Source organism: Leptonychotes weddellii, chromosome 7 (genome assembly GCF_054177405.1).
Source record: "Leptonychotes weddellii isolate Sample4059 chromosome 7, ASM5417740v2, whole genome shotgun sequence".
NCBI lineage: Eukaryota > Metazoa > Chordata > Mammalia > Carnivora > Phocidae > Leptonychotes > Leptonychotes weddellii.
Window position 1 is genome coordinate 96893700 of NC_138375.1, and position 23078 is coordinate 96916777.

Below are 23078 nucleotides of genomic sequence, written 5' to 3' on the forward strand. Positions count from 1 at the left end.
GGGAAGAATGAAGGGGGGGAAATCAGAGGGAAAGACGAACCATGAGAGACGATGGACTCTGAAAAACAAACTGAGGGTTCTAGAGGGGAGGGGGGTGGGAGGATGGGTTAGCCTGGTGATGGGTATTGAGGAGGGCACATTCTGTATGGAGCACTGGGTGTTATGCACAAACAATAAATCATGGAACACTACATCTAAAACTAATGATGTAATGTATGGGGATTAACATAAGAATAGAAAAAAAAAAAGAAACAAATATATCCAACAAATAAGTCAGACAGCTATCAGAAGCAGATCAAAGTAATTTTTACTAAGTTAGAAATTAGAATACCAATTTATAGACTTGACCCTGTAATACTTCCCTGTGAGGATTAGTTAACATCTGGGTTTATGGAGCACAGGTTTTGTCTCAAGAAAAAAGTACTAACATTTTATATTAGCTTACATGCACACATAATAATGAAAATTTATGATTAAAAAAAACCCCCCAAAACCAACAACCTATCTCTTCTTATCTTTGGCTGGCAAACTAAGATGAGCCAGATGTAATCAAGAATGCCAGTAATCGGGGTGCCTGGGTGGCTCAGTCGTTAAGTGTCTGCGTTTGGCTCAGGTCATGATCCCAGGGTCTTGGGATCGAGTCCCACATTGGGCTCCCTGCTCAGCGGGAAGCCTGCTTCTCCCTCTCCCACTCCCCCTGCTTCTCCCTCTCCCACTCCCCCTGCTTCCTCTCCCACTCCCCCTGCTTGTGTTCCCTCTCTCACTGTCTCTCTCTGTCAAAAAATAAAATCTTTTTTAAAAAGAAAAAGAATGCTAGTAATCTTTCTTTTCAAGCCTTGGTTTATTGCTTACCTCTTTGTTACACAGTTTGAAGAATGTTATTAATGTGCAGTGTATTAACAGTCAGCCATTTTGTTCGAGATTTTCTAATGCAGTGACATTTGCTGCATAAACCCAACTGTGTGAAAAATCTGGCAACTATTCTATTTCATAACTAAGTATATCACATTAGTATAAATACTTCTCTTTACAATATGATCAACTACGAATAATCACAGCACATTAATTTTTATTTTTATTTCTCAGCAGTATACTCTGAATAGTTTCCTTAGTTTTATATTTCAGTTCATTAACTCTTTGTTTAGTTGTATCTAATCAGTTTTTAACACATAAACTGAGCCATAATTATATTTTTTATATCTAGGTATTCTTTTTGGTTATTCTTCAAATTCACCTGTTCTTTTAATAGTCTCAGTCTTTATTATGATATTTAGTCCTTAAAAAAAATATCCTTTAATTATTTAAAACACCTGTTATTTGTATCTTTCAGATTCTTCTTGGGGATCTTTCTGTTATGTCTTCTGATTCTCTTCCTAGGCTCATCATTTCTCTATGTGTTTTCTAATTTTTGATTGTGAGTTTAGCTAGAGCTGCATCTCCATCATGCTCCATAGGAATCCTAGGCACACAGGATTGTTTAAGAGTTTCTACAAAGAACTTTTGCATTTGTTTCTATCAGGCAATTGAGGGGTTCCAGTAGTCTAGAGCCATTTTTTTTTTTTTCAAGTTAATTTCTTGGCTTAGGATTCCTATACCATATAGGGAATGTATATTCAGACGTTGTAGCCATGCCTGGTAGAAGTTTAGGGTTTTGATTTTTTGAGACTTTTTTTTTTTTAATCTCCCCCACATATAGGTTTGAAACACGACAAGCTTCACTGTGGCCTTCCTGACCAGGTGGACAGTTTTTCTAGTTCCCATTTCTCTTGAGCCATGGCCACATCTCTGTCCAAGTCTGAGATTAAAATGCCCAGCTTCTAGCTAGTAGAGCCTGCATCTGGTTCCAATACTCCCCTGGGCAACTATAATATCAGCTTGCCCACTTAATGCTCTGGTTTTGCTTCCCCTTTGTTTCTGGTACCTAGCACTTTTCTTTTTTTCTTACCTTCTCTCTCTGTCTCTCTGTTTCTCTCCCTTTCTTAAGCTTATCTAAGTATTTAAATTGGGCGGATCATATTTTATCCAGCATTTCTATATATTTGTAGGAGAAGGAAGGTCTGTGCTAACTCAGTCCATATTGCTAGAACAGGAAGTAGCACATTCATTTCTCATGTGCTTGAATCCCCCTGAATAAACAAAAATTGAATAAGTGACTGGATGATTTTAGAGACATAAAACTGGCTAATAAAATATACAAGGAGTTTGAAAAATTTAGTTTCTCTTAAGTACAGACTGTTCTACTTTTAGTTTTCTTATAAATCTCAATATACAGTGGATGATAATTCATAAATAATAATGATGTAATATGATGACTATTTGTCATTAACTGAAATGTCTACAAAACATGCTAAATAAATAGGAATGAAGAGTGGTGGGAAAAAAGAGCATTTACCAAAGAGTATATGTCAGGCACCATGTTAAAGTGCTTTGATTTTCTATGAAGGATCCATAAACCAAATGAGGAAACAGGAATTAGAATATGGTAAAGCTGGGATTTGAGCCCAGATCTGTATGATACAAAAGGCCTACTGACTTTAGTTAAAACTTCAATCCAGAAAATAAAATTTTACCTAGTATCTCTCATATGTGGGCATTCTGAGAAATGGTGTAAAAGACATCTAAACATAAATGATACAAACTTTGCATTCTATAATGTAGTCTAAAGGGTGAAATGAACCTAAGATATGTGAAAACAGTTAAGAAATCAAGCCATTGACTTTAAGTTTCAAATTGCTGATTCCTTAGAGGGCTTAAAGCTTACATATGTTATAGTGTTAGAATGAAGTATCTTAGCTTATTTCTGAGATAAAACTAGGTAATATATGTGAAAGGGCCTGGTGAAGAGAATGTCCAACATCACTATAATCATCAGTTTATCACTGGAGTATCAGTTCACTAGAGCACCAGAGCTAGAAGTTATCTTGAGGATCTTCTCATCTACCTTCTCAGTTTATAGGTGAGGTAACCAATGTTTAGGTAAGTGAAGTTACTCAGCCAGTCTCCCAGGGGGATCAGCAGCAGAGCCTGGGCTAAAACGTGTGTTCTGACTCTTAGTTTAGGTGACAAAGTTAAGTACTGCAATTCTGTCCCTGCATGTTATAAAGAATGCCTTTAACCCCTCCTCTAAGAGCTAGTCAGAAACAATCCTTGCTCCACTTGAATCTCTTCACTGTGAAACCTTTTTGTTCTGAACATAAAGGGATGATGACTACTCAACTGTGGTTACTTAGCTAATGAACCAATGGTATCCATCTACAAATCTCATTTTATAGATAAAGGGCTTATTCCTCCACTGTGTCAGGACCAGAGCTCAAGGAGCTTGACAGCTCCAAGGAGCTGTTACATTCATTCATTTTTTTAAAAAAAGCTTACTGAATAATCAGTATGTATCAGAAACTGTTAGTACAGCTGCTTATAAATTATTTTAAATATATTGGGATCCAGTACTTCAAGGAAATTTTTGAAAAATTCCCATAATACACAAAAACTTTTGTACAAATAGAAGTAATGTTACTGCTAATAGTAAACAACATTTGAAAACAAAAGGGATACAAAGAACAAATAATACAATCAAGAAATGGGCAGAAGACATGAACAGACAATTTTCCAAAGAAGACATCCAAATGGCCAACAGACACATGAAAAAGTGCTCAACATCGCTCGGCATCAGGGAAATCCAAATCAAAACCTCAATGAGATACCACCTCACACCAGTCAGAATGGCTAAAATTAACAAGTCAGGAAACGACAGATGTTGGTGGGGATGCGGAGAAAGGGAAACTCTCCTACACTGTTGGTGGGAATGCAAGCTGGTGCAGCCACTCTGGAAAACAGTATGGAGGTTCCTCAAAAAGTTGAAAATAGAGCTACTGTATGACCTAGCAATTGCACTACAGGGTATTTACCCCAAAGATACAAATGTAGTGATCCGAAGGGGTACAAGCACCCCAATGTTTATAGCAGCAATGTCCACAATAGCCAAACTATGGAAAGAGCCAAGATGTCCATCGACAGATGAATGGATAAAGAAGATGTGGTATACATATACTGTGGAATATTATGTAGCCATCAAAAAAAACTCCAAATCTTGCCATTTGCAATGACGTGGATGGAACTAGAGGGTATTATGCTAAGCGAAATAAGTCATTCAGAGAAAGACAAGTATCATATGATCTCACTGATATGAGGAATTCTTAATCTCAGGAAACAAACTGAGGATTGCTGGAGTGGTGGGGGGTGGGAGGGATGGGGTGGCTGGGTAATGGACATTGGGGAGGGTATGTGATATGGTGAGCGCTATGAATTGTGTTAAGACTGATGAATCACAGACCTGTACCTCTGAAACAAATAATACATTATATGTTAAAAAAAAAAAAAAAAGAAGAAGCTAGTAGGAAGGGAAAAATGTAGGGGGGGATATCAGAGGGGGAGACGAACCATGGGAGACTATGGACTCTGAGAAATAAACTGAGGGTTTTAGAGGGGAGAGGGGTGGGGGAATGGGCTAGCCCGGTGATGGGTAGTAAGGAGGGCACATATTGAATGGAGCACTGGGTGTTATGTGCAAACAATGAACCATGGAACACTCCATCAAAAACTAATGATGTAATGTATGTTGACTAACATAACATAATAAAAAAAAAGAAAACAAAAGGCATAGACTTTAATGGATATAGAAAATATAAATGCTGGTGATACACAGTTGTATCTTATACTTTCTGGAAGCTAAAAAGTATGTTTTTGTTTTTTTTTTAAATCAAATTTTATATACATGAGTTCTTAATTCTAGGAAAAGTACCAGACTTGAAAAGAGATATCCAAGATAGCTAGCATTTTAAGTACTCATTATGTGCCAGACACAAGTACCTGAATTACTTGGTTAATCCTGATAAACAACCCTATAAGGAAGGCATAGTATTAGCCCTATTTTGCTGATAAGGAAATTAAGGTAGTAAGAGGTTAAGTAACCTATCCAAGGGGCTATAAACATGAGAATATAAACCCATATAGTCTGGCCCTAAATGACAAGTTCTTAACCAGCTTGGTTATTTCTTCTTCATGTTTGACACACAAGAAAACTTAGAAAATACTCCAATTTGATATAAAAAGGCATCAGATCACCAGTTGGATGTGTCTGATGAAATAAAATCCTACCAAATAAAGGTTCTAAATCCCTCCCAGACCATAATAAATGGGAAATAGAGTTTGCCAAACAGTGGGTTTATGTAAATAATTTATATCTAGGAAGAATCCTTTATAACTTTTTCTTGATAATCCTTAATTAGTAATATTTTCCCCCTCATTTGAACCATTAAACAGTTTAAGCACTCTAGCATGACTGCTTATTTGTCTGTACCGCCCCCAAGGCTACACACACACACACACACACACACACACACACGGCAGGGATTATGCCGTTTGGGGCTTAGCATATGCCTTGCATATAGTGTATACTCAATAAATAGTAGCTGAATGGACAAATGAACAATTTGATCATGTTTAGATTTTAAATTACAGCAGTGTCCATAGTTGCTTTATTGTTCTGGCTGGATAAAAGACTCTTTGAGGGACTTGTAGGGCCTTAGGGCCCTTACCATACAAATATTTTTTCAACAGATAGTTGCTGAACTGAGTCACAGATAAATAATTTCTAACATATATTAAATAGTTAAGAGGAGTAGAAGTCAACTTTAAGGCAGCTACCTCTGATTTACTTGAACACTAAGCTTTCTGGGTAGAATCTCTGTAAGGGTTGTAGCTTTACCATCTCCCTGAGGAGCTACTGGGGATAAACTATATATCCTCCCTCCAGTCAGAATGCCTATTTTTTGGTTTGTTTTATTAGGAAAATCCATTATGGAAATGACAATAATGGGGATATTCTTTGACATTAAGATGAGAACCTACATATACTTTTTATTATCATTTTTCATAATTATAATCCATGGTATTTATTAAATGACAAGAGGTTAAATTTGTACTAATTTGGGGTTTTTTTAATTTTTTTTTTTAAGATTCTATTTATTTATTTGAGAGGGAGAGAGAACGAGCAATGGGGAGAAGCAGAGGGAGAGAGAGTGAGAGAGAGAGAGAGAAGCAGACTCCCTAATGAGCAGGAAGCCTGATGCAGGGCTCGTTCCCAAGACCCAGAGATCATGACCTGAGCTGAAGGCAGACGCTTAACTGACTGAGCCACCCAGGCGCCCCTGTACTAATTTTGTTTTAAAGATAACTGAAAGTTGCTCCCACTCCTCCCCTGCTTGTGTTCCCTCTCTCGCTGTCTCTCTCTCCCTGTCAAAAAATAAATAAAAATCTAAAAAAAAAAAAAAAGTGAATCAGAAGAAAACTGGTCTCTTTATCCAATGAAACTGCCAAGATGAAAATTATTCACAATAAAGAAATTATTTACTAGGGGTGTCTATATGCACATGACAAAGATAGGCAGAAGTTTAGGGGAAGACTAGGCTGAAAGTTTAATTTCTTTCTGTACTAAGAACTAAAATAAGAAATCTATGATTTATTCATTTTATTTAACCACTTTTTATTTTCAGCATATCTTTTATGTTATAAATTGAACAATACTGGCTCCATCTGGTGGTCAAAATAAGCCTATAGTTCCATAAAAATAAGTCAAAAGTGGTTAAATAATTCAGGGACCACCTGAAGTATGCTTGAACACTGAACAGTGATTAAATGGAATTCAGTCTACATTTACATGGACTTTTTCCTTTTCTTTCCCTGTTCATCTTAGCTTCATTGTTTATGTTATTTTAGGCTTAAAATAATCATCAAAATAAAATAATACAGAATACTTCCCTGTGTTTTTCTATTAGCTGATTTGAGAAATGTGAAGGTAACAAGTTATAATACAGTTAAATTAATCCAGACTTTTAGACTGTATTTCATTTTGGAATAAAAATACAAAAATACTTATTTTCATTGTCTGCATTTTGTGAATTTGACTATAATATGCCTTGGCGATGGTCAGCTTTTGTTGAATTTAATGGGAGTTTTTATGCTTCTTGGATTTTGATGTCTGTGTCCTTCCCCACATTAGGGAAGTTTTCAGCTATAATTTGTTTGAATAAACCTTCTGCCCATTCTCCTCTCTCCTCATGTTCTGGGACTCCTATGATATGAACGTTACTACATTTTAATAAGTCATTGAGTTTCCTAGGTCTACCTTTGTGATTCATTACTTTTCTTTCTCTCTTCTTTTCAGCTTCATTATTTTCCATAGTTGTATCTTATATATCACTGATTCACTCCTCTGATTTGTCCATCCTTATTTTTATGGCCTCCATTTGGGTTTGCATCTCAGTTATAGCATTTTTAATTTCAGCCTGACTAGATTTTAGTTCTTTTATCTCTGCATAAAAATACTGATTTTCAGCTATATCTTCCATTAAACATTTCTAACAAGAGTAGCCTATGAATAAGTGAGAGTTCATATCTAGGGGTTCTGTATATTTATAATCTACTGGCTACTTAATCTCAATTTTTAAATTCACTATAAAAGGAGTATGCCCACAATCACAACACAAAATATTAGTACTAAGAAGTTCTTAGGCAGCAATAATCTGCTCCTTTACAGATGAAAAAACTGAGGTTCAGAGAGGGCAAATGATTGTGCTAAGCTTGAAATATCTTACAACTTCTGACAACTCAATGTTGTTTCCTCTCTACATACACTATTATGTGTACTTTCTCTTTGGAATGTGTAATCACCACAGATGTATTTCATTACAGTCTAGTAATCACTTTGAAATTATATACATTTATACTACCGTGTGACCATTTATAAAATGGCATGACTCTCCAATATAGATTTAATTCTCTAATTAGGAGTTTTCTTAATTTTAATTTTTGTTATTTTATATTTTGTTATTTTATATCTTAAGTTTTTAGAAATTTTTTAAAACTTGTTTTAATGCCCCAGTCCTATCCAAATACAAATTTTATCTTTTACTTTCCCAAGTATATTGCTTTGTTGAGTTTATAATTCAAATAGCAGTCATGTTGGTAGTAACTTATATAACAATACATAAATTAGTTACCACAAAGTATTATACTAAAAATCAATTAAAATGAATTAAATGAGCTTATCTAATAAATTAAGAGATGACGAGAACTTGTATCAGTAAAGACAGGTCCTGAACCCTAAACATGAAATTGCTTTAAGTTACTAATACAATTTTTTATTATATAGACTCTATCTGAGAAGCTTTTTATCAGATGTTTCTCCATTTTTCTTAATAATGATCACCAGAAACAATTACAATATAAAAATGATTACTGAGAATTACCGAGGGACATGAATAGCTTTACTTCTGCGGTACAACTTTCCACCTGTCAGCTCTAGTCTGTTGTTTCTGTTCAAATTTACTTCATTCTTCCTCCCTTGGACCCTAGGACTAACATAAAGACTGACTGATGTTGCCCCCAGGTTTCTCAACAGAGCACACTTTGTACTTCTCCAGATGGTGTGACCCACAGTTCTTGCAGTTTGATGGCCATTTTGACAGCATCCCTATGTTGACCTGTCATTCTGGATACGGAAACTACAAATTTCGTACTCTGTGTTGTAGCAATAAGAAAAAAAAATACAAAATTCTTCAAGATAAAAAGATTTCATGAAGCCAATCAGGGAGGATACTACAGAAAGAACTGCCACCTAAAATTGCCTGAGGCTATGATTATCCTCGTAAATTAAATACTGCAGAATATCTGCATTTCTAATAGCACTTAAAGGAGAGTTCTATTGTTTTGTAGTGAGTTTATGAGGTACTTTTCTCCAAGTAGTTATAAGAGTTTACAGACCAGTTCAAAGTAGTCCTTAAATACTTGCATGTGTGATACACATGGGTTCTTTTTATCCCGTGTGACTGAGGCACTGAAGCAATCAAGTGGCTTCTAAAAGATAAGTTAAGACCACTACTTACTAGTACTACCACCACCTTTTAGGACCTAGCACGTCTGAGATATGGTACTAAGAACTCTGTGCCTGCTTTCTCACTTAATTCTTGTTTCTTGTAACAACAGAATGGGTATTATCGTCTCTATTTTATGCAAGAGTTCACAGGTTTAGAGAGGTGAAGTATCTTGCCCAAGGTTATACGGCTAATAAAGGATAGAGCAAGGATTTGAAATCGGGGCTGTCAGACTTCAGAGCCCATGCTGCTTCTATTCTATTACACCGCAAGCAGTCATGGGGGTGATGGGGGGCACCAGTGTATATGGGAGTGAGTGAAACATAGATGGTTCCCAATGTTAAGGAGCTTACAGGCTGGAAAAGGGATAAGACAGTTATACTCTTTAACTGTGGGGTGTTACAAATGACATAAGAGAGGGCCTGATAAAGTACTTAGGAAATTCATGCGGAGGAGACAGAGGGAGAGTTGGGAGCAGGAAGTGGCAGCATAACTGGGTTGTAGGAGAAAGAAGATTAAGCCACAGCAGGTAGAAGAGACATCATAACCAAGCAGGAAGACAACACAGAGTACAGGATGCACATGAGAAAGAGGAAAAATGTTTTGTGAAAGTGAAGAATGGGTGAATAAGATGGGGAATAAGGAAAATAAGAAAAATCTGATCATGCAAGTACCTTAGTGCTAGATTAATGAATTGGAACTTTATTTTGGTAAGTAACAAGGAGCCACAAGACGTAACTGGCAGGTCTATAGTGCAAGGAAATCATTTACAAGTATTTGCGAGCTTTTTGTCAAACTAAATGAAGTGTGTTGAACCACCCTAGATTGGTATGTTGTTTGAACTCATTTCTAAAAAAAAAAAAAAAATTAAAGGGTATTTTCTTATTATGATACTAGTTTGAGTTAGTTGGTAAAATGGAGGCTCAAGTTGCAAGTTTCCTGATGCCCACCCTCTCTTAATGAAAACAATGCCTTCCTCAGTAGTTCAGTGAAGAAGAGGACAAAGGCAAGTAAGTAAGAGACAGAGAGAGAATGACTCCCAAAATCTTGCTGGGATTTTTCCCTAATTAGTTTAGGAAGGAACTTTGAAAAGTATCCTGGTAAAATTATTTTTCCATATCTATCAGAATAGTCTAACTTAAATGTGAAAGTATGTGCAATTACTTCAAAGTACCATGCCCAGTTGTTTCTGGCCGTGTTCACTGTCTCGGAATTTTTGAACCTGCCTAGACCATATTCTCTACTATAGGTACACTTATTCTGACTCAGATTTTACCCCTCTTCCTCAATCCCCATCTTAAATGATATCTCTAACACACTAAATTTTGCGATGAGGTGAGGGTAGGACAAAGGTTATCAAGTTATGCTTCATCTGAAGTCGACCTGTATTCAGATATGCTTCCTGGAACCTGGGGTTGGAGTCTGAGTTGGATGGGGGTCACCTTGCTTAGCCTTACTGGTAATGCTATGAGCTGTAGGCTAGCCCTCAATCTGCTGATTCTGGCTTCCAGCTAACAGGTCATTTTGCTTGTGGCTTATTTTATTTTATTTTTTATTTGTTTTTTACTTTTCTTAAGGAAACAATGCTTTGCAGTTTTTCTTTTTTATTATGTTATGTTAATCACCATACGTGCGCTTTGCAGTTTTATAGTGGAAAGAATATTGGACAGAAGTTCTGACTGCTCATATCTGTTTCAGTTACGCTGAGCACTAAATGTCTTTAATCCTTTGGTTTCTTCATTTGCAAAATGTAAACTATAGGACTTGTTTAATCTACTTCTCAGGACTGTTAGAGAACTAAATGTAAAGAGGCATGTGACAAGACTTTGTAAACTTCATATTATATAAATATGAGGTATTATTATTTGGCATTGACTATGGGGCACCATATTTTGTGTCCATAAGCTACTTTATAGTTATGGCTCCCTTCAAAAGATTAAATCTCATTTCAAGAAGCAGGGAGTAGATATAATATTTTTCACTTTATTAACATATTTGTTTGAATAAAAATATTTCTGTATATTAAATCATATTTTCAAAGCCTCAATAAAATTTATAATTGGAAGAAATGTGGAAAATCCTTTTGTGAAGTGAATTATTAAAACTTAATTTATATTTCCATAAATTTGGATGTTTAAATGTAGCATTCTTATCATGATGTTTACCTATGAAACTGAATTTGTTTAAGAATAATCTGGGGTAGGGCGCCTGGGTGGCTCAGTCGGTTAAGCGGCTGCCTTCGGCTCAGGTCATGATCCCAGAGTCCTGGGATCGAGCCCCGCCTCGGGCTCCCTGCTCAGCGGGGAGTCTGCTTCTCCCTCTCCCACTCCCCCTGCTTGTGTTCCCTCTCTCACTGTGTCTCTGTCAAATAAATAAATAAAATCTTAAAAAAAAAAAAGAATAATCTGGGGTGCCTGGCTGGCTCAGTCGGTGGAGCATGTGACTCTTGATCTTGGGGTTGTGAGTTTGAGCCCCACACTGGGTGTCGAGATACTTAAAAAAAATAAAATCTTAAAAAAAAAAAAAAGAATAAGCAGTATCTGCTGGCATATGGTAGGATGGAAAATGCTCTGCTCTACTTATCCTCTACCTGTAGGATACTTGTATAAATAGTGCTTTCCATGTGCCACTCAGTATTCTAAGTGCCTGATGTATGATAACTTATTTAAATATAACAGGGAAGGAGTTGCCACTGGAAAGACCTATCCCTTTGAAAAAAGCTGAAATTTGGAAAAGCGTGGGATGAGTGAATGCCAGTGAGCTCTGACTGAGACAGGTACCAAAGAGGGACCCAGGAATGTGAGTTCCTAGATGGCAGGAACTTTTCTGTTTTATTCACCATTTTATGTCTAGAGATTGAAACAGTGCTTATAAGTTTTCAGATACTCGACAAATATTATTTAAATGAATTAAGATGTCTTTTTAAAAGGAAGGTGATTTTTCAGAGGAAAATGGATTCCCAGAGAAAGTAATAGAAAGAGAGAGTGGGGAGAAGGAAGGAAGAAAGCAGAGGAATCTGAATAACTGGACTTCCTTGTCCCAGACCTTGAAGAGCTGCAGTCACCAGGTGCCACCTTAAGCTTAACGCCTCTGAACATTTCTTTTGTGGTACCTGCGCCAAAAAATGATCAGGAAACAATGGAAATATAATACTCATTAGGATGATATATCAACTAAAGTTAAAGTCTCTGAACTCTATATTACAAAAACGTATGTGCTGGGGAAAGAAAAAAAGATTTTTTTTAAAGTGCCTGAGCTTTGAAATGGCATTAATTAATCTTTTCATAAAGAAGGATTATTGGGGTTTGTTTGCCTGATTAATTTCATAAGCTGAAATCATTACCTAAAGCAATCTTATATTTTTTCTTGGTGAAGTGAAAAATTTCTCACCCTCTTATTTTGGATTAGGACATGATTACAGAACACATTCTCACTGATTAATTTTTTTTTTTAAAAAAACCTTTGGTTTAGTCACAAAACAAAGCCAACACATTGAATGGACTGGGTTCAATATTTGAGTTAGCAACTTCACATTCTATTCTCAGCTTTGTCACTCACTGAAGTGAAGGCTTGAGTTGCCTCACGAAAGCTTTGTCTCTATTGTCTTAGATGGTAAAATCATTATTAATTACTATTTCCTTTAAGGGATTTAATGTAGTAAATTAATTAAGATGCTACACTGTTCAAATATCCAAGGCAGTAAAAGTATGGATAATAGAAAAATAAGCAAGCCAATCTTGAGAAATATTTCTGAGAAACTGAGTTGACTGGATTCTATCCCGGTAGTCTGCCTAACATCTTCACAAGATACCGCAGACCAGCAAGTCTTTGGCTGTAGTAAATATTGCAACCATTTTCTCTTTAACTACAATCAAACTGGTAAGAATAAACATAATTATTCTTCTATATATGCCTCATATGGCAACTTATCACAGTGTGGGATAAAGTGTAAAGGACTTTTCTATGGGTTTTTTGGGAGGTGAAGTACAAAGGACTTCTTTAGTTGTTTTTCTATCACAGACTCAGCAAGTCTCCTTATGTCACAGATTAATACTGCAAATAAGATGTTCAGAAATAAACCAGACAAAAGTGATAAAAAGGAAACTGATGCTGCTCACTCTTGGTTGGGATTATGTGAAAGGAGACCAAACTGTAAGGTTACTTCTAGAGAGAAAGTATAGTAATACAGTGTGTCCTATATCCTGCCAAATAATAACAATAAAAATAGGGACTTACATAGTATAATAAAACTTTTATTTGTTATTCTTTCTTAGGTGTTTGAAGAGTAAATAGATGTTGTCATTAAGCCTAAATTAATAGTAAGGGAGAGGGTAAAAATGACTGCATGAAAAATTCCATATCCTTTCCACTCTGTGTTTCACACACACAACTTGCAAGAAAAGAAAAGGTGCCAGGCTTTCTTTTATCTCCATGTGTTTGCATGTACTGTATCCTCTGTCGGGAACACTTACATTCAACTAACTTACTCACCTGAACCAGTAGCTTCAAAAATTTATAAAAGTTGAGAGGTTTTTAGTGTACAAAATGACCCACTTGAGAGGTAAAAAGAAAATATCAGAATGCTTTATTTATTTATTGGTAATACATTTATTTATTTATCTGTTTATATATTTATTTTTAAAGTGAGCTCTGTGCCCAATGTGGGGCTTGAACTCATGACCCTGAGATCAAGAGTCACATGCTTTACCAACTGAGCCAGCCAGGTACCCCAAGAATGTTATTTATATTTAAATTATTATTTTTTTTGTTGTATTATATATAGTATACAATATATGTGTTTGGTAATACCTACATATGAGTCATAAATACATTTGAAAATACATATTTTGGAAATGTTCACAATTTACTTTATAACCCAAATGTCCATCAGTTGACAAATAGATAAAATGTGGTATAGCCACATAAAAGGGAGTATCATTTAACTATAATGGGGAATGAAGTATTTGATACATACTACAACACAGATGAACCTTGAAAATATGCTAAGTGAAAGAAGCCAATCACATATGAAATGTCTAGAACAGAGAAATCTATAGAGACGTAAAGTAGATTAGTGGTTACCGAGGGCTGGGGGAGGGGGAAGGGGAGACTGAGTCTGTAGGAGGAAATGGTAAAGGGTGCAGGGTTTCCTTTAGAGATAATGAAAATGTTCTAAATTGACTGTGGTGATAGTTGAAGATATGTATGAATACACCAAAAATCACTGAATTGCCCACTTTAAATGGGTGAATTGTCCAGTATGTGAAATTATCTCAATAACACTCTTTAAAATAAAATAAAAAACTTTATTCTGCAGGTGTAATAAAACATTTTTGGAGACCAATGGTCTCAATACCTGATGATCCTGCTTGGGTTTGTGTATCTAGAAAGATATGTTGCCATCTAGATTTAACTGACTTTCTTTTGATCCCTCAAACCTTCATGAGAATATATACCATGTTGTATTAATAACATGTAGTAACATTGTAGTTTGTCTCTTTAACCTGCTAAATTACAAACCATATATCCTCACCCCATGTCATGGACTAAAATAATTTTCAGGTGGCTTAAGCAATTAAAGTAAAAGTAAAAAACAATGAAAGAACTCCAGGAAGATACAGATGAATATTTAAACCATCTTTTTTTTTTTTCAGAAACCTGGGAAACTTCAAAAAGTACTGAAACCCTGGGTTTCACTTGCTGAGCTTTGGGATTTCCAGGTGATTCTAATGTACAGAAAAGCTTGGGAACCATTGGTGTAGTGATGAAGGAGAAATAAGAAAAGGCATCTTAGAGAAATGGCCTTAAACAGCAACTGAATATTGAAGCAATATTGCATACAGAAGGCATTCCAGGAAAAGGAAGTTGTGACAGCGAAGGCTGAGGTGGGAAATAGGCTTGTATGTAGAAAAGTTTAGCCTGTACGGAGCATAGGATCCATGAGAGATGAGACTGGTGTGGCAGGCAAAGTCTAGCTATGTAGGGCTTTGTATGGCATGCAAAGGATTTTATCCTGTAGGAAATGAGATGCCATTAAAGAATTTTATGAAGGGGATTGACACATGATCAAGTTTGTGTTTAAGAAAAGCCACACACAGAATGCATTGGCAGGATCTGAGATTAGCAACAGAGATCTGTTGGCAGCCTGTTAGCAGGTTGTTAAAATAGTCCAACAGAAAAATTGTGGCTAAAAGGGTCACGGTAGGACATAAGGCACTAGAAACCTATAGGAAAGGGGTGGAGTTTGTTAAGAAAAATGTAGAGAGAACAGATTTGTTTTGAGGATATTGTAGTCTTTTCAGATCTAAATCTAATTCTATTCACTCAAGAAAATATGCAAACACTAACCCCTCATTGACATGTGATGAATGATGTTTTTCTCTAAAAATACATCTAGGTATCTAGACAATAAAACAGTATCCAAAATAATTCTCCCTGAGGTCTTGGATTTCACTTTCATTTTAGGAAATCTTTTTTTTTTTAAAGATTTATTTATATTTTTGAGAGAGAAGGAGGGGGAGGGGCAGAGGGAGAAGGAGAGAGAGATTGCTCAAGCAGACTCTCCACTCAGCCCGGAGCCTGATGGGCTCAATCTCACAGCCCTGAGATCATGACCTGAGCTGAAATCAAGAGTCAGATGTTCAACCAACTGACCTACCCAGGTGCCCCCAGTTTAGGAAATCTTAAGAAATTTTTTATTTTCTAAGTAAGATAATACATTTCCCTGAGGTTATAATTTCTATATTTCCCAAGGTTCTTAAAAGAAAAATTACATATAAAAGAAAAACTAAAAAACACCAAGTAAATAAAATTAAAGCTCTTTTGTAAGGTACTATAAGCTCTAAAGATTGGGTAAATCTTCCCAATCAGAAAGTCCTTCACCACATTAAAGCTAGTGGTTGTCAAGATCAAACTGTTACCTGGTCCTCATCAAAACTGGGTACTGCTCATGCTTTCTGACTTGTAGATTATTTTTTCTATGGAATCAAGGTTCTGCAAACTAGTGAACTCTTGGTACAGAAATGAAGATGTTAAAAGGAGTGTGTCCTTTCCTCTAGGCAGCCTCATTTTTTCATTCCATCTCCCTCAGTGAAGCTTTCCTTTACTATAGCAGTTCTCACTGCTCTGAATGTCTCTAAATGTTATAGCTCATCTGTACACCAAAATTCAAGTAAGCACCTGAAATGCTATTAATTATGAATACTGTTTAATTATGACTATTAGTTATTAATACAGTTTCAGTATTAAATATAAACTGCTTTCCAGGAATTAGTCTTGTTCTACATAGCAGAGACCAGCTAATTTAGAACTAGAGAAAAACATTCTGTGGGTTTTGGGAGGGTTATTTAGCACAGTGCTATTAGACATTTATTCAAACCCAGTGGTTTTTTAACTCTGTACTGTGATGTATCACAGGAAGTATTTTTTCATATTAACTCTACACACATACATGTTTGATATATAGCTAACATATAAAACTGTATGTAAGGTTAAACCATATGAAATTACTGACATTCTGTTTTGTTTACCTACAAAAATGGCAGTTTTATATTGTTCAACAAAATATAAAGAAAAAAAATTTCAAAATTTCATAAAAGAATATTTACCCTAGCCACATGTGATACATTCTATGTTTTCTGGTCTATGCCATTTAATTAAATAAAAAATGTTGATTAAGATAAGCTACTGATTTTTATGATCCACCAGTGAAGTACTGGCTACAGTTTGGAAAATCCTGCTCTAATCTCTAATCTGTAGTCTAAACTATCAGATAAAGGGACTCACAGAAGAGCAGAAGGTAAAGAGGAAGCAAGTAGTAAAGATGGTGCAAATGCTTGGAAACTCTGTGCCCTTAGCAGAACTGGCAAGGATCATACTAACTGGAAAGAATTCAGAGATTGAAGATTTTGACTGAATCTTTTCTGATTTGACACAACTTAACTGATCACATCACACAAAATGTGATTCAACATAGCTGACTGATAGTGTTCAGAATGAGGGTTATTCCTTGGGACACAGTGATATTTTTGTTGTTGTTTTGTTTTGTTTTTATAGGTGATTCTGATGTTTGAAAACCACTCCTCTAATGTTGGGTAGAGGAGTGGTTCTCAAGCTGTGACCCTGAACCTAAAGCATCAGCAGCACCTGGGAGCTTATTTGAAATGCAAATTATCGGACCCCATCCCATACCTACTGAATCTGAAACTCTAGGGGTGAGGCTCAGCAATCACAGTGATGTGTTTTATAATGTTCTATCCCCAAAAACTTTACATGTAATGCCAGTTTTCTTTCTACGGAGAGAGGAAGTCCATAGGGAATATTTCTGTCTGACATTTGTTTTCTTCCTTTCTAGAAGATCATCATTATGCTAGATGAACTGAAACTTCCCATGCTGTTAACATTTTCTAAAAGTGAAGCTTACCCAGTTCTGTTAATAACTAGTGACACAATACAGATGATAACAGATTGTGGGCATACTGCTTATATTCTGATTAGGTGTTTAGCTTATTAAAAATGATGTTTACGTAAAGATCTTGTACATATGCTTAATTATTAGCCATTCTGTCAATGAAAACCAGAAAACACAAGCTCTTATCCAAATGAGTAAAATACTATCAGGCAGATGCGGATACATACCTGAACAGGTATCACTATCAACGCTAAGGTAGCTAACTTAGAGTAGACTTCAAGGAAGGCACAGGTGTGCAGGCTAACATGGAAGCAGTAAGAATGCTGTTAGCTTGCTTACTGGTGCTTGAATTGTGTGCATGCACACTAGCCCCTCTCGTCCTTTCTGTTACCAACAGCTTTATCTGATGGAACAGTGTTGACAGAACTTGAACTGGTGCCAGCCCTACTGATGAGGAACAAGGTGGAACAGTTGCTGGCTGGAGGGAATGTTTCCTTTTTAGGAAGTAGCAGTAAGATGATATATAGAAACACGGTTGGAATGGAACTATCACAAGTTGCCGATAAAAGAAATGTTTTTAGTTTTTAGAAAACAAAGGATCAAAGAAACTAAAACAAGTGGCTGATGTAGAAAAGAAGATACTCAAACAATGAGATGAAAAATATAAATCTAAAGGAAATAATAAGTGGCCACATAGCTATGCATACTAGCAACCAAACTGAGTTCTACTTGATGCAAGCTTATGCTTGGTCCTTTTACATCAGCAGATTAAGCAGGAGAGTAATAGTAAAGACAAGAACGGTAGTCCTAGTCAGCTGAGAGACCTGACTTCTCACCATGCTAGCCAAAAACCACAAACAACCTATGATGTCCATATAAAAATCAGATAGAAAAGAAATTGCTTATCTGATTGCGGGAAAGAAGTAAAACTCAAGACAGGTAACTTTTATAACTGTAAAAGCTAGTAAGGGCAAATGGAAATACTAGTTTCATTAATAAACACCTTTCTTAAACTTTGCATAGACGTATTGTCAAGTCCCAGACCAATATAGCCCAAGTGCTTGCTTCTGCTCCATCCTCTAACCTCATGTCAGAACCTAAGGGGAGCCACTGTGTCTTCTTCACTGAATAGGGAACTTGAATGTCCTTCACTCCATTCTCCACAAGTTTTGTGAACCTGAACATCTGTTTATCCACAATGTAATGATAAATAATAACCTTGACATTCACCAAAAGGAACCACAAAATCCGGAAGTGTATTTTGAAATGTCAAAGAGGGAATAAATCACATTCAGGATAGTTTTAGGTGTTAGATATTTCATTATACGCATTTACTATATACATTATATAATGTGTACACATTTATAGTCTATGTATATAGACATAGCTAGTATCTCAGCATATTTAAATACCTTAAATAATTCCTTTTAGGTAAACAAGTGTACAAGTATCTTTTTCTCTACCACCTAACGAAATAGATGACAATCATGCCTGCTCATGTTACTTGATTAAAAATAACAATTTTATTTAGCATTTGGAATATTTTGATTGTGGTTCTGGCTTGAATGGCTGCTAGGAGAGAGAATTTTCAGTAAAGAGGAGAGGGGAATGATGTGGGAAAAACCTGGAGGAATCTGATAGCAAAGCAACATATTCTGATAATCCATTTTGTTAAAAAGTACATAATGGTAGTAAATAATATATCAGTAGCTGATTTATCTATTACAAAAGTACTTTAATCCAAGATACAGGAATTAAATATGCAGTGTTTGGGTTTTTTTTTTTTTCATTTTAAGATGACAGGCAAAAAAAAAAAGGCAGATTCATAATCACTTTTATGGAGGTAAAGGCTCTCTTGACTCACATGAAAGATTATACAGTATTCCACAAAATGTTGTACTAGCTATTGACTGGGAAGAGGATTGCAGTTGCTATCAGGCAATTTAGGTCCTAACAGCTGTGTTGGTGTTCTTGGGGAAAAATTAATTATCTGAGCCACAATTTTTTTGTGCAAAATACTACCTGTCCTACTTTCCTCATGGGTTCTTGTAAGAGACAAATGAGGGCAGGGGGAAAAAATAAAAAGGTATAAAGTTACTCACAAGTATGGACTTGTGTTAAAGACACAGTTGACTGCCCAAGTAATAATTCTTCTACCTTCTTTTTTTTGCTAACAAAATCCAGAATGTTCAGTATCAGGGGACAAATCATGACTGAAGCCATTCAGTTCATCTTTCATCTTTGATTTCACTCATTCCTTTTCCAATATTTTTTTGAATGCCCACCACATGCCAAATATTTCTTAGAGAAAACAGACAAAAATTCCAGTGGGGAAGACAGAAAACAGTAAATAAGTAAAACACACAATGTATCAGAAGGTGGTAATATAATACAGAGAACAATGAAGTAAGGAAGCACAGTTTAGGGAGTGCCCAGCAGAAGCGGTCAGAGAAGGCTTCACTGAGAAAAAGACCTGAGAGGTAAGGGAATGAGTCATGTGGATTATCAGGAGGAATTGCAGTCCGGACAGGGTAACAGCATGCGCAATGGCCCTGAGGCAGGGAGCATGCCAAACGTACTCAGAGCAAAGAGGCTGCTCTGCCTCCACTCACAGAGTGAAGGAGAGAGAAGTAAAAGGAGATGAAACCAGAGGTAAAAAGGAGGTGGGGCATAGATTATGCAAACCCTTGTTAGACAAACATAGGGGCTTTAGCTTTTAAGAAACCCACTGGTGAGTTAGAGAAAGAAGTGTGACAAGATCTGACTTAGATTTTTGAAGGACTATCCTGGCTACTATATTGAGAATAGACTTTCAGAGGTCTAGAAACAGAAACCAGTTACTAGACAACTGCACTAATCTAGGTGAGAAATGGTTGTGGCTCCCACCAGCGTGGTAACAGAAGTGGCTAGGTTATATATCCTAGATTTGTTGATCAGTTGGATGAGTGGTATAAAAGAAAGAGAGGAGTCAAGGGTGACTCAAAGATTAACTGAGATAGGGAAGATTTCAGGAGGAACAGGTTTGGAAGATAAGATCAGTAGTTCAATTTGGGACATGTTAGGTTTAAGATGTCTATTAAACACTTTGGAATTTATAAGCATATAGATGATATTTAAATCCATAAGGTTAAAAGACACCAGTAAAGAAGTAAGTATAGTATAAGAAGAAATGAGAGGTCAAGTAAAAGGGTGATTCAGAGAGGAGGGAGTGATCAACAGTGCAGTTGAGTTGGTAGTTGTGGTGAAAGAAGTTTTCCTCTGCTTACTTATAGTTGAGAAATCCCACTCCGCTTTGCCATTGATTGGTCCAGGTCACATGTTCACTCTCAGTAGATCCACTTTTGGCCAGTGATATGCAAAGAGAAGTCTGGTGGGGGTTCTGGGAAAGATTTTCTTTCCCAGTAAGAGAAGGGTCCAGAAAGAGAAAGGTTCTTGCATCTACCTTTCCTTCTGCTATGGATGCTGTTCTATGAAGACACTATGCTTCGTGCTGCTACAGACATCTTGTGACAGTGAGGGGAAATCTATAATGTGTGTGTCAATAACTTTGCAAATATGGGTAGAATATAAGGTCCAGTAAGGCAGAGGCCTTTTTTTTCAACTTGAGGTATAATTAACAAATAAAATTTTAAGACATTTAAAGTTTACACTGCAATGATTTGATATGCATATACATTGCAAAGGATTCCAGAGGCCTTTATTTAGTTAACTGGTGATTCCAAAGTATCAAAAATGTACCTGGCACATAGTATGCACTCAATAAGTATTTGTTAAATAAATGAACTATGATCAAGATGGATGTTTTTCAGAAATTCATGGTATACTGGGGCACCAGGGTGGCTCAGTCGTTAAGCGTCTGCCTTCGGCTCGGGTCATGATCCCAGGGTCCTGGAATCGAGCCCCGCGTCGGGCTCCCTGCTCGGCGGGGAGCCTACTTCTCCCTCTCCCACTCCCCCTGCTTGTGTTCCCTCTCTCACTGTGTCTCTCTCTGTCAAATAAATAAAATCTTTTAAAAAAAAAAAAAGAAAAGAAATTCATGGTATATTGATGTACACCAGCAAATAAAGAGATAATTATACTCCTATGCTCTAAGTGGTAAGATGGGGTAAGTACAGGGTGCTAAGAAGTAGAAGCAGGTTTAGCTGACTTTGACTTGAAATGCAGTGAACTTCCCAGATTGTGAAAATCAGCTTGCTACTGTTTGAATGCTCATTATAAAATGTTTTGTCCTGTATCAGTATTTTCTGATAATTTCTTGAATTCCTTTATAAAAATAAATATATTTCATATAATCCTTATACCTCTCCTTAGTGAGACACGAATAGGGCCATGATCTAGGGTAACATTTGTTTTATTCATTAACTTCATTTTTCCCCCCTTGTCTCCATCTTTTTTTGACCTAGGAGTACAATCATACTGATGAAATATTTTACCACAGCTATCACCAGTTTTTATTGAAAAGCATACAGGATGCCCTGTTTTAGACATTTAAGAGTTTCGATGTCTGTTTTTTTCTTTAGAAGAGTTATATTTCTATGTTCCATGCCAGCATTCTCTTTCCCTCTTTCATTTTAGCAGATACCATTATCTTTTTTTTCTGGAATCATTTTTGTATACATGAGTACAATGAGCTCCTTCACCATATGACAGAAAATAAAGTACTTACGATTTTATTATAGGAGCACACATGTGGCATTATATGCAAAGGAATAAAATGAAAGCTGAAGTGTCCACAAGATGGACTAAAACCATATTTATGCTGCTGAGGGCAAGAAAAATTATTTAGTCTACAGTAACAAGTAAGTAGCAGCAAAACAAATATTTGGTTGACTGGAAAGCCAATGTTTTCATTACTTGTTATAAACATAAAAGCTAAAAACAGTCTGACCAAGCACATTCTGACAGCAAATAACACATGTATTCATCAATCTTGTGGTGTATATAAAACTGTGACTCTTAAATAACTTAAGAGTCTTAACTTTGCCTTAAATATAATATATATACATATATTAATTTATATATAATTTATGTACAATATATAATATGCTTTTATAATATATAACTATATCGTTTATTTATTTTAAAAAGATCTGCTGCAAATTTTTTTCTTTACTAGTATAATATATAACACCTCCTGCCCTTAAAAATGCTTTAATCTAACAGAAGTAGAACAAATAATTATAAAATTTGTATGGAACCCCAAAAGACCCTGAATAGCTAAAGCGATCCTGAAAAAGAAGAACAAAACTGGAGGTATCACAATCCCAGATTTAAAGATATACTACAAAGCTGTAGTATCAAAACAGTATGGTTGAGACACATAGATCAATGGAACAGGATAGAAAGCCCCAAATAAGCCTATGATTATATGGCCAATTAATCTTTGACAAAGGAAGCAAGAATATGCAATAGGAAAGAGACAGTCTTTTCACCAAGTGGTGTTGGGAAAACTAGACAGCTACATGCAAAAGAATGAAACTGGACCACTTTCTTACACACACAAAAAAATCAACTCCAAATGGATTAAAGACCTAAATGTGAGACCTGAAACCATAAAAATCCTAGAAGAGAGCATAGGCAGTAATTTCTCTGACATGGATCATTGCAACATTTTTCTAGATATGTCTCCTGATGCAAGGGAAACAAAAGCAAAAGTAAATGATTGGGACTACATCAAGATAAAAAGCTTCTACAAAGCAAAGGAAACAGTCAATAAAACTAAAAACCAACCCACTGAA

The 23078-nt window shown here is 36.0% G+C and overlaps 1 protein-coding gene across 2 annotated transcripts in view; it reads right to left on the minus strand.

The window, feature by feature from the left end:
* The window catches only part of CWC27 (CWC27 spliceosome associated cyclophilin), a 193941-nt gene that overhangs the window by 34409 nt on the left and 136454 nt on the right, over window positions 1–23078 (minus strand). The gene's annotated exons all lie outside the window — the stretch shown is intronic.